Genomic DNA, 15,975 nt, shown 5'->3' with positions numbered 1-15,975 from the left:
GCGGCCGCGGGCGGAGACCAGAGGGAGGGGACACCCCAGCCCCCCAACCCTGCCAAAACCCAGTTCCCATTACAACCCAGCCGTTCGCCGCTCTCCCCCATCTGCAGGCCAGGCCCCGCCCTCCTTGAAGTACAGAAAGGGAAACTGAGGCCGTGAGTTTAGATGAAGAGCGGCTTAGGGTCCTGCCTAGTACTTGAAGCCAGAGGACAGCCAAAGGCTCCAGCTCTCCAGCCCCTTGGCCTGGTTGGATGACTGACATTCCCAAGGGGGGTGGGGAGGCAGGCAGGGCTGAGATTCTTCAGGGAATTGAACCCAGGGCCTAGAACATTCCACTGAGCTGTAGCCACGGCCTGTTGTTGTTTTAAGAAGTAGTCCAACCGCAGCTCAGAACAGACCACTCCAGACCATGCGGTTCCAAGGGGGAGAAAGTTTATTCAGGGGAAAGGGCAAAGGTGGGGAGAGAAGAGAAGTAGAGGCCGGCCATGACCACGTGGAGAGACAGAAAGGTGGGGGAGGGGACAGAGAGGCAAGAGGGTAAGAGAGGAAGAGAGCAAGAGAAGAAGAGAGGGAGTAAGAGAAGAAGAGGGGGAGTAAGAGAAGAAGAGGGGGAGTAAGAGAGAGAGGAGGGGGCAAGCAGCCCCTTTTATAGTGGATCAGGCTACCTGGCGGTTGCCAGGTAACTGTGGGGAGGAGCATACCTGGCTGTTGCCAGGTAACTGGGGATGTGGAGTTTAGACGAAATACTAACATTCCACCGTTTTGGTTTAATTAAAAAGAAAAAATTAGAAAGAGGTGACTGTGAAGCAGGAATAGGGACGTCGTCGTGATATCTGGCTACTTCCTGCTGGCATTGGGGGCGACGTGTCTCTAGGGGAAACACAGAAGAATGGGTATGGGGGTGTTTGTCCGGTCGTAGGAGAATTGGCTGTTTCCTGCTGTCCAGGGTCCATGGAGCCATCTGAGGACAGGTCAGAAGGAGCAGGTCCAGTAGAAGCAGCTGTATATGTGTCAGGAGATGGAGCATCTAGAGGTTGCTTCTCTGGAGTTGCTCTGGATGTGCCTGGACTTGACAAATTGTAGGGAATAAGATTACGTACATTTGGGGGAAAGAAAATTTTTCTAAGATGTACATTTGAAACCCAGAGGGATCCCACCCTTTGGAATAGGTAAGTGGGAAGTTTAGGCAGATATACTTATCCAGATGGCATCTATTTGGTCCATGAAAGGTAAATCTGAGTGGATTTCCTGTAGCTTGTAAGTTTATAAAAGAGATAACAGCATGAGTTAACAACACGAGCAGTCTTTAAGATGAACCTTTGTTGGATCGTATATTGGCATGTTTTATTAGAGGTAGGCAAGTTTATAGGAACTCAGATATTAGGACAGTGGAGTAGCAAGAAAAGGAAATAAGAAGCATTTAATTGATGGCAACTGAGTTTAGGTAATGAGGTAACAGATAATATCTGTGAAAGCTTAGCTGTCAATGTAGTCAGAAGCCTGAAAGAGTAAACAATAATCTAGCAGTTATATATTATTTTTAAAAATGACAGAGTCCACTAGCCAGCAGTTCCCGTGGTCTCCATAGTCTCTTGGGCGAAGTCAGTTTGGCTTCCAAGCACAGAAGGCGCAGGGCTTTTTCTCTGTGGAATGGATACGCATGACATGAGAAATGACTTACCTTGGTTTAGCCAAGTCATTTGACTCACAGCATCCAGTTTAGTCCACTGCTGCTGCATTTGTTAGTGACCGTATCACCGCATGTAATCCAGGCTGTATCTTCTAGGTGTCCAAGTCTTCTGAAACCATCTTGGGTCAACTGTGACAGGCTTTGGGAGTTCTGTCGGCTACAAACTTAAATATACTATTAGCAGACTTCTGACAGGATTGAGAGCCATAAGGTTTGGTTGTAACTGAATAGAATTTAATAGCGGTAGTAAAAATCTATTAAGACAGGATAGGAAAGAGGTTTAAGTAGCTTTGGCGGCTTCTGTAGGTAGAGAAAAGCACATTTTAGTATTAGCAAGAAAACATTTGGCTAGGAACAGAATAAGAAAGCTGGCAATAGTGGCATACGATCAAATGGCTGGCAGGTTGGGGCTATGGGCCCGCAGCTGAGGGCAGAGGTCAGGTCCGCTGTGGCGGTAGGGCGGGACTTCCTATTAGCAGCCGGAAGTCACTGCCCAGTGCCTTTAGCGGCTAGTCTGCACTCACTTTACAGGTCCCGGGCAGAATGCAAGAAGAAGACCCAGAGCAGAGCTAAGGAACAGAGGGGAAGGGAGCAAGCAGGGTCCTGGACCCGCTGCTTTTCAGGCAAACCGGCTGAGCTAAATGATCACAGCCAGTCGCAAATGACAGAGAAGGCAAAATGGGGAAGAGGCCTGCATCAGCAGGTGGCGGACTGACCCTTGGGGCAGACACACTAGGGACTAGAGCTTGGAGCCAGTGCTCCTGCGAGAGAGAACAGTCTGTCCAGGCCCGGCCTGGGGTACTCAGCTGCGAGAAACTGTCTCAAGAGGAGAGGGGATGTGTCTCACCCAAGAGGAGTTCTAGAAGGAGGGTCAGGGAAGAAAAGGGTTAGCTCTGAGCTCAAGAAATTTTTCTTGGGACCATGAGGATGGTTACTCTGATCAGTGACGGATGGCTAAAAAAACCTGAGGTTAGGAACAGACAGAATACATGGAGGGATTAGAGCAAAAGTAGATTGGATATAGGGAATTTTTTCCTTTACCAGACTGCTGTATGTATGTATGAAGACCCTTTTAAATGACTGGGTCTAGTGTGCCATTAGGTGGCCATTTTAAACCATTACCTAGAGTATACCGAATCCAGACTTCATTGTAGAGATGTATCAATTTGGAAGGCCTCAAAGTAGGCGTTAATTTTAGAGATCTGAGGTTTTTAAGGAGACAACCCAGTGGGGTGCCTGAGAGTGCGGCCGAAGACAATGTAGCGCCTATTGGGTGACAGGGAGGGCTTACCAAGCTATCGTATCGGCGTCCCGATAGAAAGGCGGTAAGAAATCAGCCAACAGCCTAGGTAACCAGGTCGTCACGAGGTTACCCAGGGGGCTAGCACGAACTCCCGGAGTTCGGCGGGAAGCAATTTACCCTGGTACCAGGCTTTCGACAGCTGCTAGAGCTAATTGGGAGGGAGGGTGTAAATTGCTTTCGAGGGGAGGGGAGTCACCCAGTGGCCAATGTCCTAAATAGTGGTTCGGCTAGGAGGCTAGTCATAGGGACCAGGGCAGACAAATGCCAACACTGCACCGCCCAAGGAAGACTGGCCAGGTCTTATTTGGATGGCTAGGGTCCCTCCCAGCCAATTGAAATTTCCTTACCAATAAGCCGGTGTGTGTTTGAAGAAATATGCAGTCTGGTATCAGGAGAGTGGAACCATGAGGTCTGTGTGTGGGCCTGTCTGGCTGCCTAAGCCACATGGCGGAGTACCACGTGGTGGGCCGCAGGCATACTTAGTCTGCAGCAGCAGTGGAAATTAACACAGTCGGTGATGGCAGATAGCAGCGATGGAGTCCACGCGGCGTAGAGGCGGTGGCGGCGATGGGTGGCAGGTCCAGTGGGTGCAAGGCTGCGGCGCTGCCAAGCTCGGCCTCGGCCAGAACGGCAGCGGCGGCGGTGGCAGCGGCAGTGGAGGGCCCAAGCCGCGTGGCGTCCGCGGTCCTGCCTGGCCACCGCAGCTAGTGGCTGTGGCGGTTCCCGGACAGCGTGCGCCACCACAACCGGCGGCGGTGGCGCAGCGCGGCCCGCGGCAGGCCACATGTCGTCAGTCCTTTTAAACCGCCCGCCGGTGTCCCCACGCCTGCGCCAGGCCGCCCGGTTACAGCATCCAGCAGCTGCCCCGAAGTTTTCGTATCCGAGTCACGGCACCATTGTTGTTGTTTTAAGAAGTAGTCCAACCGCAGCTCAGAACAGACCACTCCAGACCATGCGGTTCCAAGGGGGAGAAAGTTTATTCAGGGGAAAGGGCAAAGGTGGGGAGAGAAGAGAAGTAGAGGCCGGCCATGACCACGTGGAGAGACAGAAAGGTGGGGGAGGGGACAGAGAGGCAAGAGGGTAAGAGAGGAAGAGAGCAAGAGAAGAAGAGAGGGAGTAAGAGAAGAAGAGGGGGAGTAAGAGAAGAAGAGGGGGAGTAAGAGAGAGAGGAGGGGGCAAGCAGCCCCTTTTATAGTGGATCAGGCTACCTGGCGGTTGCCAGGTAACTGTGGGGAGGAGCATACCTGGCTGTTGCCAGGTAACTGGGGATGTGGAGTTTAGACGAAATACTAACACGGCCTTCCTTTTTCTTCTTTTTAAAAGATAGTATTTATGGCCAGGTATGATGACACTGGCCTTCCAGCCACTGGAGAGGCATTGGCAGGCAGATCTCTGTGAGTTCGAAGCCAGCCTGGTCATAGAGAGTTCCAGGCCAGCCAGGGCTACCTAGTGAGACTCTCAAAACCAACAATAACCAACAACAGCTATTTGCATGTCATTCTTTTTATTTTATTATTTTGAGACAAAGTCTCACTGTATATTTTTGACTAGCTTTGAAATCACAGAGATCTTTCTGCCTCTGTCTCCCCAAGTGCTGGGATTAAAGCCCTGTGCCACACACACCCCCCTAGCTAAGATTTATTTATTTATTTATTTGGTGGTTGTGGGGTGGAATAGGGTCTCACTGTGTAGACCTGGCTGGCCTGGAACTAGCAGAGATCTGCCTGTAAAGCATGTGGCATAGCGTGGCAGCCCTTGGGGGCCTGGAATTAGAGTCGCAGGCAGTTGGGAGCCACCTGACATGGGTTCTGGGAGCCAAACTCAGGTCCTCTGCAAGGTCAGCAAGTACTCCTAACCACTGAGCCACCCCTCTAGCCCCTATTAGTCATTTGTTTTTGAGATCGGTTTTCACATAGCCCAGGCTACCCCAGAGCTCCTTATGTAGCCAAGGATGACCACTAATTTCTGGTCCTTCTGCCTTCACCTTCCAAATGCTGGCATTATGGACAGGCATCATCACATCCGGTTTACTCCACACTGTGTTGAGGTTCTGGGTCCCACATCTCATGCCTGCTAGACCAGCGCTCTTCCGAGGGAGCTGTCCCCCCGCCCTCCAACCCTCTTTACTTTTTATTTTGGGACAGAGCTCTGCTGCTAAATTGACCAGATTGTCCTGGAACTCGTGATGCGATCCAGCTTTGGCCTTTGGAGTAGCTAGTACAGAGGACCTTCAGCCTGGGCTGGAGCGGCATGAGATGAGCTTCCAAGTTTTTATCCTGGCCCGCGAGCGTGTTGTGTCTGCAGTCTGTTGTCCTGGAGGAATGGGCTCCTCAAAGGAGACTTGGAGTTTGAGCCTTGGCCGGAAGCACCCCTGCTGACAAACAGGGAAACTAAAGCTGTAAGCTAAAGTTGGGTATGGAGAGGGTAAAGCAGGAGGATTGCTCTAAGTTCGAGGCCAGCGTGGGCTGCACATTTGAGTTTGAGGTCAGTCTCATTAGAGAAAGACTTGTCTCCAAAAGCACTAATGGAAGCCAGGCATGGTGGCCCTCACCTATAGACACAGCACTTAGGAGGCAGGGCCAAGAGGAGTTGGGGGCAACTGCAAACTGCAGTTTGGGGGCGAGCCTGATCTATGCATCAAGTTCCTGGCTAGCCAGGGCTACATGGCTAGATCTCCACTCAAACAAACAAACAAACAAAAACAAAGGATAATAGCGACAAACTCCCAGTCGATCCCGGTGGCACAAGCCTGTCATCTCAGTTGCTACTGAGGCAGGAGGATTGGAAGTTCAAAGCCAGCTCTGGCAGCTTAATGTGACTCTGTCCTGAGAGGAAAAGGGAAGAGAGGCTGGAGGGCTGTTGCTCAGTGTGATAGAGCCCTGGGTTCAATGTTCAGCAGGGTGGGGGAAAGGAGAAGGGGAGACGGGAGAGAGCGCAAGTGAGCACCCAAGGTAGCCCCTGGGGCTCCAGGGCATCTTTTGCCTATGACACTCTAATTGCCACGAATCCACCGCCCAGGTCTGGCTACCCTGGGGCTTCAGTCAGTATTTTCTGCCCCTTTTGGGAGAGAGAGAGAGAGAGAGAGAGAGAGAGAGAGAGAGAGAGAGAGAGAGAGAACCTCAAGTTACTATGCAGTAGCCTGCACTGGGGGCCTAGACAGGGATTTCATTAACCCCAGGTGCTGGGGCTACATCCTGTTTCCCCAGGTTGGCCCACTGCTCCCTGAGGGGACAGGGGACAGCTGCACTGAAGCTCCCACGCCCCCTCCCTACTCTCCTCCAGAATTTAGCCTTTTAAGGAGAGGAAGTTAGGCCAAGGGGGCTGGGCCAGCTGAGGGGGTGGGGTGGGGACTGGCCTAGGCCTGCAGGAGCCTGGGCCAGGCTGTGCTGGACAGGGACCGGCAGGGGGGCTGCCTGGCTTATCTCCAGCACTGTGATAGATAACTAGGATTCTCAGAAGGCGCCGAGCCAGGCCCACAGGAGCCGGTGGGATAACCATCTGATAAGACAAGCCGTAGTCACCTGCCCCAAAGCCCTGTGACAGGGAGCCAGTGAGTCTCAACCTGAGCTTTTCAAAGAGGCACTGACAAACTGACAACAAAAAATCCAGCTGCACCTGGTAGCCAAAGTCTGTTATCTTAGGTACTGAAGCAGGAGGCTTGAAAGTTGAAAGCAGGTAACTTAATGTGACTCTGTCCCAAGAAAGAATATGGAGAACCCCCTTTACTGAGGTTCTTCAGTGCACCCCCAACAGCCTCAGGACTCTCATCAAGAGTCCTCCTTGCCACCCAGCTCCTCTGTCACCCAGTGGAGGCCCAGGGCTGAGATGCAGAGTACAGGCCCTGGATGAGGGTTGTGGCAGTCCTGTCCCTGAGCATCACTGTCCTGAGTATTCCCTGGAAGGGTACTCATGGGTGGCCAGTCACAGAGGGCCACGAGATAGCCGGGGCCTCTAGCTTTGGACATGGAGCCGCCACTCCCAAGGTCCTGGGCTATGATTTCTCGGGAGATAGCCCCCCCGCCCCCCAATCCCATTCCCCTGTTCCTACATCCAGAAGCTTTCTCAAGGCTGTAGGACTCTGGGCTGACTTTGCTACTGCAGCTGTGCCACTTTGGGGGTCCCCAGGGCTTGTCTGCGCCCCCCCCCCCAGTCTAGTCTCAGCCCACTTGGTCTGATTTTGCCAGTGGAACTGTGTTTTGGAGAGATGGTTATTTGTTTTTTGAGACAGAATCTCTTGTAGCCCGAGCTGACTTCCAGCTTGTTATAAAGGCAAGGTTGACTTCTCTGACTCCTGCTTCAGCCTCTCAAATGTTGGAACTGGAGGCACAATGTTTCCCCTGGCTTTTTCTTTTTGGTTTCTCAAGACAGGGTTTCTCTGTGTAGCCCTGGCTGTCCTGGAACTCAGAGATCCACCTATTTCTGTGTCTTGAGGGCTGCGATTAGAGACGTGTGCCACCACTGCCAGGCTGAAGACCCGTCGTTTGAATTCCCTTTTCTATCCTTCTGTGTGGTATCTATCCTTGCCTTGCATGGTTGTGTGGTAGGTGAATGCTGGTCTTCCTAGCTCTCCTGCCAGCTCTGGGGTTGAGCCTATTTTCTCTGACCCCAGCTCTGGGGTTACAGGTACGGAGGAGACAAGCTCAGGTCCTTATGGCCATGCAACAAGGACTTCAGCTTCGGCCAAGATGTGCTCCAGGAGCCTCTTTTGGTCTTTTGTTTTGGTTTGTTTTTTGTTTTTGAGACTGGGTCTCATGTAGTCCAGTATTTTACCTCAATGTAGCAGAAGTGACCAAACCCCACCTCTATGTCTCCAGGGGGGGGGGAAGAGAAAGGGAGGGGGGGAGGGCAGGGCACAGGTCCCTGGCACCATGCCTAGTTTAACTAACTTTATTTTGCATTGTATTTCCTTTCTTGAGACAGGTTCTCTGTATTCTTGTCTGATCTGGAATTCACTTGGTAATTCTAGTTGGACTTTAACCCCCAGTTATCCTCCTGCCTCAGCATTTGACTAAGGGGGGCGGAATAAAAAATAAAAATCTGTGCCTGGCTTTTCTGAGACTCTTAGCAAATACCTGCTTCCTGCCCGCAGGGCCTGAATGACTGGGATGGGGAGGGGGGGAGAACAAGAACTGGAGCGCTCCGGCCAGAGGCTGGCGCCACACCTGGCGCACCCTCAGGGAAGGGTGACTATCACAAGTGTAGGTAATAGCCCGCAGCCCTTGGATGGCAGGCAGAGGCCACCTTGTGCCCGCACTTTACCCTTCGCTCTCTGCCCTGGGCTCAGGGGCCCCTGGGTGTGGATTATCTATCACCTAACCAGGAAACTGAGCTCATCGGGTGACCCCTGAACACCTTTTTCCCTCATCTCTTTACCCCGCCTTTGGCCTTTGAGGCAGATGGCCTGAGCTCCTCCCAGGAACCAGCAGTAATCAAACAGCTTGAAATTTCTGAGGTTTTGCTGGCAGCTTTGGGGATGGAATCCAGGAACAAACAAATGCTAGGCAGGGGCTCTACCACTGAGCCACACCCCAACCCCTCACTGGGGGTTCTAGGCAGGGGCTCTACCACTGAGCCACACTCCAGCCCCTCACTGGGGGATTCTAGGCAGGGGCTCTACCACTGAGCCACGCCCCCAGCCCCTCACTGGGGGATTCTAGGCAGGGGCTCTAACACTGAGTCACACCCCAGCCCCTCACTGGGGGATTCTAGGCAGGGGCTCTCCCACTGAGCCACACCCCAGCCCCTCACTGGGGGTTCTAGGCAGGGGCTCTACCACTGAGCCACGCCCCCAGCCCCTCACTGGGGGATTCTAGGCAGGGGCTCTACCACTGAGCCACACCCCAGCCCCTCACTGGGGGTTCTAGGCAGGGGCTCTACCACTGAGCCACGCCCCCAGCCCCTCACTGGGGGATTCTAGGCAGGGGCTCTACCACTGAGCCACACCCCAGCCCCTCACTGGGGGTTCTAGGCAGGGGCTCTCCCACTGAGCCACACCCCCAACCCCTCACTGGGGAATTCTAGGCAGGGGCTCTACCACTGAGCCACACCCCAGCCCCTCACTGGGGGAATTCTAGGCAGGGGCTCTACCACTGAGCCACACCCCCAGCCCCTCACTGGGGGTTCTAGGCAGGGGCTCTACCACTGAGCCACACCCCCAACCCCTCCCTGGGGGTTCTAGGCAGGGGCTCTACCACTGAGCCACACCCCAGCCCCTCACTGGGGGTTCTAGGCAGGGGCTCTACCACTGAGCCACACCCCAGCCCCTCACTGGGGGTTCTAGGCAGGGGCTCTACCACTGAGCCACACTCCCAACCCCTCCCTGGGGGTTCTAGGAAGGGGCTCTACCATTAAGCCACACCCCAGCCCCTCACTGGGGGTTCTAGGCAGGGGCTCTACCACTGAGCCACACCTCAGCCCCTCACTGGGGGATTCTAGGCAGGGGCCCTACCACTGAGCCACACACCAGCCCCTCACTGAGGGATTATAGGCAGGGGCTCTACCACTGAGCCACACCCCAGCCTCTCACTGGGGGTTCTAGGCAGGGGCTCTACCACTGAGCCACACCCCCAACCCCTCCCTGGGGGTTCTAGGCAGGGGCTTTACCACTGAGCCACACCCCAGCCCTTCACTGGGGGATTCTAGGCAGGGGCTCTCCCACTGAGCCACACCCCAGCCCTTCACTGGGGGATTCTAGGCAGGGGCTCTACCACTGAGCCACACCCCCAGCCCCTCACTGGGGGTTCTAGGCAGGGGCTCTACCACTGAGCCACACCCCCAACCCCTCCCTGGGGGTTCTAGGAAGGGGCTCTACCACTGAGCCACACCCCCAGCCTCTCACTGGGGGATTCTAGGCAGGGGCTCTACCACTGAGCCACACCCCCAGCCTCTCACTGGGGGATTCTAGGCAGGGGCTCTACCACTGAACCCTCTTTTTACTTTTAATTTTGAGACTGGTCTGGGACTCACTGTGTAGCTTTGATCTTCCTGCCTCAGCTTCCCTATGTCTCCTGGCCCAGCTCTTGATAACTCTCAGAGGTCTGTGGCCAGCTGCCATGAGACAGCCACCCCTCAGGTTAGACTCAGTACCTCCTCATCTCATCCAGGAGAGCACAGCCACACCCAGCACCCAGAGAAGTTCTAGATTTCCATATTGGAGCAAGGTACACACAACCCTGAATTACCTGCATGCTGCCTACCTCTGAGGTTTCCATGGATACTGTTTCAAATTACAAAGCACCAGAAAAAACAAAAAACAAAAAACAAAACAAAACAAAAAAAAAAAAAAACAAAAAAACAAGGTTTCCTGGGTCTCATCACTGGGGGATGCCTTTAACTACGATTCTTGCAGATGACCTGGGTTGGTTTCCAAGAATCCACATGGCTGCTCACATCTGCCTGTGACTCCAGTTCCAGGAAATTGACACCTCGTCTCACCTGTGAGTTCCTGCATTACATGCAGTGCACATACACACACTCCGGTACACAACATACATACAAAATGAAATAAGTATTTATATATATATTTTAAAAAAAGTTTTTATTCAATTTATCCATTTTATTTTATACAGGAGTGTTTTGCCTGCATGCATGCTTTGGGGCCCGTGAAAATCAAAAGGGGCATCAGATTCTCTGGAACTAGAATTATAGATGATTGTGAACCACCATGTGGGAATTGAACCCAGGTCCTCTGCAGAGAAGCAACAAATGCTCTTAACCTCTGAGCTGTCTCTCCAGCCCATTCTATTTTAAAAAACCCAAGGGTTTTTTTGTTTCTGAGATCCCTTTATCCGTATTAACCTTCTGTTCATTATTATCATTATTTATTATGATAATCATTTATTTTGCAAACCCAGGCTTTTCCTATGCAGTCTGGGCTCTACCTGAGTTTAATGGGTAGCCTTATTAGGTCCTTCTAGTGCACTCACCTAGTTATGTATTTATTATTGCGGGCATGAGCTTGTGTGTGCCCTGACACACACAAGAAGGCAGAGGACAACCTTCAGATTTGGATTCTATCCTTGTACCATGTGGGTTTTGAAGACCCAACTCGGGTCATCAGACTTGGCAGCAAGCCAATGCCTTTACCCACCGGGCTGTCCTCTTGTCCCTGAGGACTTTTTATCAAGTTACCTGTATTTTGAAATGCTGCCTTAGCCTTTTCCTTTCGTCACACACTCTCAGTGGCTTCCCTATTGCCCTTTAAGAACAAAGTCCCAGTTGCAGAGAGCCAGGTCCATCCCAGTATCAAAGAAGCAACCCTGCCCCAGGCATTTGGGGACATCAGCAAATCTCCAGGCTGCTACAGCACTTTTTCACCTCCTGGCTGAGTACCAAAGCCACATTGTGCTGGGTGGCCCTGGGTGGCCCTGGGTGGCCCTGGGTGACAGACAGTCTATCCTATGGGTATACATTCGTGAGTGCTGGATGCCAAGGCACGTGTGTGGAGGTCATATTTCAAGCATCAAGTCTCTTTTTCCATTCTGTGTGTCCCGGGCATCAAAACTCAGGTCACCAGGCTTTTCGGCAAGGCTTTTGGTGAGCCTGCCATTTTGTCATTCTGTCTCCCTTCCTTTCTCTGTTCTAGGGCATGGTTCTCAGTTTCCACCAAGTTTTTTTTTTAGTTTTGAGACAGGGTCTCATGTAGCCCAGGATAGCCTCAAACTCTCTATGGAAACAAAACTGACCTGGAACTTTTGCTCCTCCTGCCTCTACCTCCCCAAGGCTAACCTTAGAGTTGTGTGTTGCCACACATGGTTTGGAGCTTATACCCAGGGCTACTGACTGTTGGGCACACACTCTACCCTCTGTCACATTCCTCAGGCACCCCAGGAGGCTCTCAGCTCTTATTTTCATTTTTTTCCCCAAGACAAGGTTGATTTGTGTAGCTCTAGCTGCCCTGGAACTCACCCTGTAGACCAGGCTGGCCACGAACTCAGAGATCCACCTGCCTCTGACTCCCAAGTGCTAGGTTTAAAGGTGTGTGTCTGGCTTGTTTTCAAATTTTTAATTTTGTGCATATGGGTATTTAGCCTTCATGCATGTCTGTGCATTGCTTGCTTGCATGGTTGGTGCTTTGCAGAGGCCAGAAGAGGCTGTCCGATCCCCTGAAACTAGAGTTACAGATGGTTTGTGAGCTGCCATGTGGGTGCTAGGAATCGAACCCATGTCCTCTGGAATCAGCGCCCTTACCCTGCTGAGCCCTATCTTCAGCCCCACTTCACTCCTACCCCTACGATCTCCAGAACCCAGGCTGAGTGAAGGCATGGGAGCCTCCACTTCCCTGTCAGATAACGGAATCTCAATTTGAAGGTCCAGCATGTCCCCTCAGGGCCAAGAATATAATGTCCCTCTGACCTGCCTTTCCCAAGCTGTGCCCCAGAATTATCAGTATCAAAGGGGGTGAGCAAGCAGTGACAGGAAAACTCCCCAATTAACTCCGACAGTGAACCCAGCCCTCACCTGCCTGGGCTCTTTCTCAGGTGGACATGGACAACCTGGGTATTGGTCAACACAATAGTATGGAGCCCAGTTCACCTTAGGAAAGCTGAAGTGTCTACTACCTCAGGAACCAGCAGTTCCCTGACATGTCCTTCTGTCCACCCTCCTCCAAATCCACTCCTTGGCGGACTCCTATTTAGACCATAAAACCCACCCCAAAAGACCCTTGACCTTTGGCGAGGCCCCCTCCCAGCTGCACTGTCCAGGGCTGGCTCCTCCCACATTCTGGGATATCAGACTTCATTGCTTTCCCCGGGGGCCCCTGGAGAGCAAGGCTGGAGTCTGAACTGTGAGTACTGTGGGTGAGTCACTGGCTGCTCACAGAGCTCAGGACTTCCTGTGACACACCCCTGCTCCCTGCTGCCAACATCCGCTGTGTGGTGTAAGCCCCAAGCTAGCTCAGTCCTTTCCTCGGGCCTGTGTGGTATCAGCCATCCCCATGTCAGACACACTCCCTGCCAGGACTGTGTCACACCCTCCTGGACAGGGACATCTCCCCAGACAGTTACCACACAATGTCCCCGCCCCCTACTTTTGATACTAGACTGAGTCAGCCCTTCCCCCTTTCTTCCCTCTTTTCCTTCCTCCCCCCTTTCCTTCCTTCCCTTCCTTCCTTCCTTCCTTCCTTCCTTCCTTCCTTCCTTCCTTCCTTCCTTCGTCTTTCCAAACCAAAACATAAAATAAAAGACAAAAGGCACGGCCTAGCCAATGGGGAGGCCTACAGTTGGCAGGGCTGGGTGTGAGTACCCCAGGAGCAGCTTCAGTTCTGAAGACACAGGAAGGGCAAAGGGGCTTATATCTATTTGTTTTAAATATATAATCATTTCTCATATTAGTAGTTATGCTTCATATATATATATATATATATATATATATATATATATATATATGTATGTATGTATGTTAGTGGGTTGCTTTCATATTTTTACACTGTATTTTATGTGTGTGAGTGCTTTGCTTGTGTGTCTGTGCACCAGCATTTATATGCCTGGGAGCCCATGGAGGCTAGAAGAGGTCACTGGATCCCCTGGAACTAGAGTTGCAGTTGTTTGTGAGCCACTGAGTAGGTGCTGGGAACTGAACCTGTGTCTCTGCAAGAGCAGCCAGAGCTCTTTCTGTTTGTTTGTTTGTTTGTTTGTTTGTTTTTCAAGACAGGGTTTTCCCCTCTGTAGCCCTGCCTATCCTGGAACATGCTTTGTAGACCAGGCTGGCCTCAAACTCAGAGATCCACCTGTTTCTGCCTCCTGAGGGCTGGGATTGAAGGTGTGCACTGCCGCCACCCGGCTATGGCCAGGGCTCTTAACCACTAAGTGGTGGCATGACAGGATCTCAGTCGGGCTTCCCATTGCTGTGATGAAACAAAATAAGTTGAGGAGGAAAGGGTTTGCTTGACTTCTGCTTCTGCATTACAATCTGTCACTGAAAGAAGTCAGGACAGAAAGTCAAACAGGGCAAGGGACCTGGAGGCAGTAGCTTGCTCCTCATGGCTTTCTCAGCCTGCTTTCTTGTAGAACCCAGGACCACCAACTCAGGGTAGCACCACCCACCATGGGCTGGGTCCTCCCTCATTAATCAGTAATTAAGAAAATGCCCCATAGGTTTGCCCATAGCCGGACCTTCTGGAGGCATTTATCAATTGAGATCCTCTCTACTTAAGCCTGTATCTGGTTAACATAAAACTATCCAGCCCAGCTGCTCCTGTGTCTCTGTAACACACATTAATATAGACTCACAATGTAAAACATTGTATAATGTTAAGTGTTTACATTGTTTATCATGTTAAAAGTTCCCAGTCTTACCAATTAAAATGCTTTAAAGATTCATCCTCTGGTGGTGGTGAACACTTTTAACCCTAGCTTCACACTGTGCCAGGGGCCAAAATCTTTACTTTCTGAGATCAGCCCAGGTATCCCAGAAGAGCCAGGCTCCCAGGAACACAGCTGTTACCTCCGTCCTTTAAGGCTTTATTGGACAGTCCACAGTGGATCCTGGCCTTTCCCCTGTGAACCACTTCAGGCTTTGTGTCAAGGAAGATTCAACTGTGTCACCCACTCATGTCACCTGGGTCTGGATGTTCTTGGGAAGTGACTCCACCTCTCTGAGCCCACAAGGATCTGGGTTTTTGTTTGTTTGTTTGTTTGTTTGTTTGTTTGTTTTATTTTTCGAGACAGGGTTTCTCTGTGTAGTCCTGGCTGTCCTGGAACTCACTCCGTAGACCAGGCTGGCCTCAAACTCAGAAATCCACCTGCCTCTGCCTCCCAAGTGCTGGGATTAAAGGCATGTGCCACCATTGCCTGGCACCCACAAGGATCTGTAAGAATCTATTTGGGGGTCATGGTGTTTCCCCACAGTCCCTGAAGAGAGCCCAGGAGAGGCCATTGGTGAAAGCGCAGCTAAGCACTCAGGAGATAGAGACAGATTAATCTCTTGAGCTCAAGGCCAGTCTTGTCTACAGAGTGAGTTTCAAGAAAACCAGGGCTACAGAAGCAACCTGTGACAAAACAAAACAGAACAACAAATAAACAAACAAACAGAAAACAAACTGAAAGAAAATTCAGTCAGTCTCTCTCTCTCTCTCTCTCTCTCTCTCTCTCTCTCTCTCTCTCTCTCTCTCGGTTTTTTCAAGACAGGGTTTCTCTGTGTAGTCCTGGCTGTCCTGGAACTCCCTCTGTAGACTAGGCTGGCCTGGAACTCAGAAATCTGCCTGCCTCTGCCTCCCAAGGGCTGGGATTAAAGGCGTGTGCCACCACTGCCCGGCAAAAAATTCAGTCTCTTAAAAATCCAGAGTCCAGGGACTAGAGAGATGGCTCAACAGTAAAGAGCACTGACTGGAGGAACCAGGTTCAAATCCCAGCACCAACACAGCAGTTCATAAGTGTCCGTAACTCCAAGATCTGACATCCTCACACAGACATGCACGCATATAAGACGCGGGGGGGGGGGGGGGGATCCGAAGTCTATAAAACTCCAAAATTTCATTTAAAAGTTCCAGTGTTCCAGTGTGGGTTCCAATAAAAATAAAATATAAGTTACATGCTTCCTTACTTCAAGAGGGAAGAATCATGGCACAGTCATAATCAAATCAAAGCAAAACCAAATTCCAGCATATAAATTAATATCCAACGTCTTGGGATCAAATCACTATCTTCTGGGCTCCTCCAAAAGGCTAGAGTCTCTTCTCGGCTCTGCCCTCTGCAGCACACAGCTTGTCTGCCACTCCACGGCCACTGCTGTTCTTGGAGGTCACCCCATGATGCTGGCACCTCTAAAGTGCTGGGGTCTCTGCTGCAACTGGGCTGCACTTTCACCAGTGGCCTCTTCTGGGCTCTCTTCAGGGACTGTGGGGAAACACCATGACCCCCAAATAGATTCTTACAGATCCTTGTGGGCTCAGAGAGGTGGAGTCACTTCCCAAGAACATCCAGACCCAGGTGACATGAGTGGGTGACACAGTTGAATCTTCCTTGACACAAAGCCTGAAGTGGTT

The 15,975-nt window shown here is 51.6% G+C and overlaps 1 protein-coding gene across 1 annotated transcript in view; it reads right to left on the bottom strand.

The window, feature by feature from the left end:
- Positions 1-412: 412 nt before the first annotated feature.
- The window catches only part of LOC143438065 (uncharacterized), a 27,306-nt gene continuing 11,743 nt past the window's right edge, over positions 413-15,975 (bottom strand). The window contains exon 2 of the mRNA XM_076923567.1: positions 413-5,361. The gene's annotated coding sequence lies outside the window, so the exon portion shown is untranslated. The remainder of the gene's footprint in view (positions 5,362-15,975) is intronic.

This window comes from Arvicanthis niloticus, chromosome 24 (assembly GCF_011762505.2).
Source record: "Arvicanthis niloticus isolate mArvNil1 chromosome 24, mArvNil1.pat.X, whole genome shotgun sequence".
Classification (NCBI taxonomy): Eukaryota; Metazoa; Chordata; class Mammalia; order Rodentia; family Muridae; genus Arvicanthis; species Arvicanthis niloticus.
The sequence above is the reverse complement of the archived record's forward strand: the minus strand, read 5'-3'. Positions and strand labels throughout refer to the sequence as shown.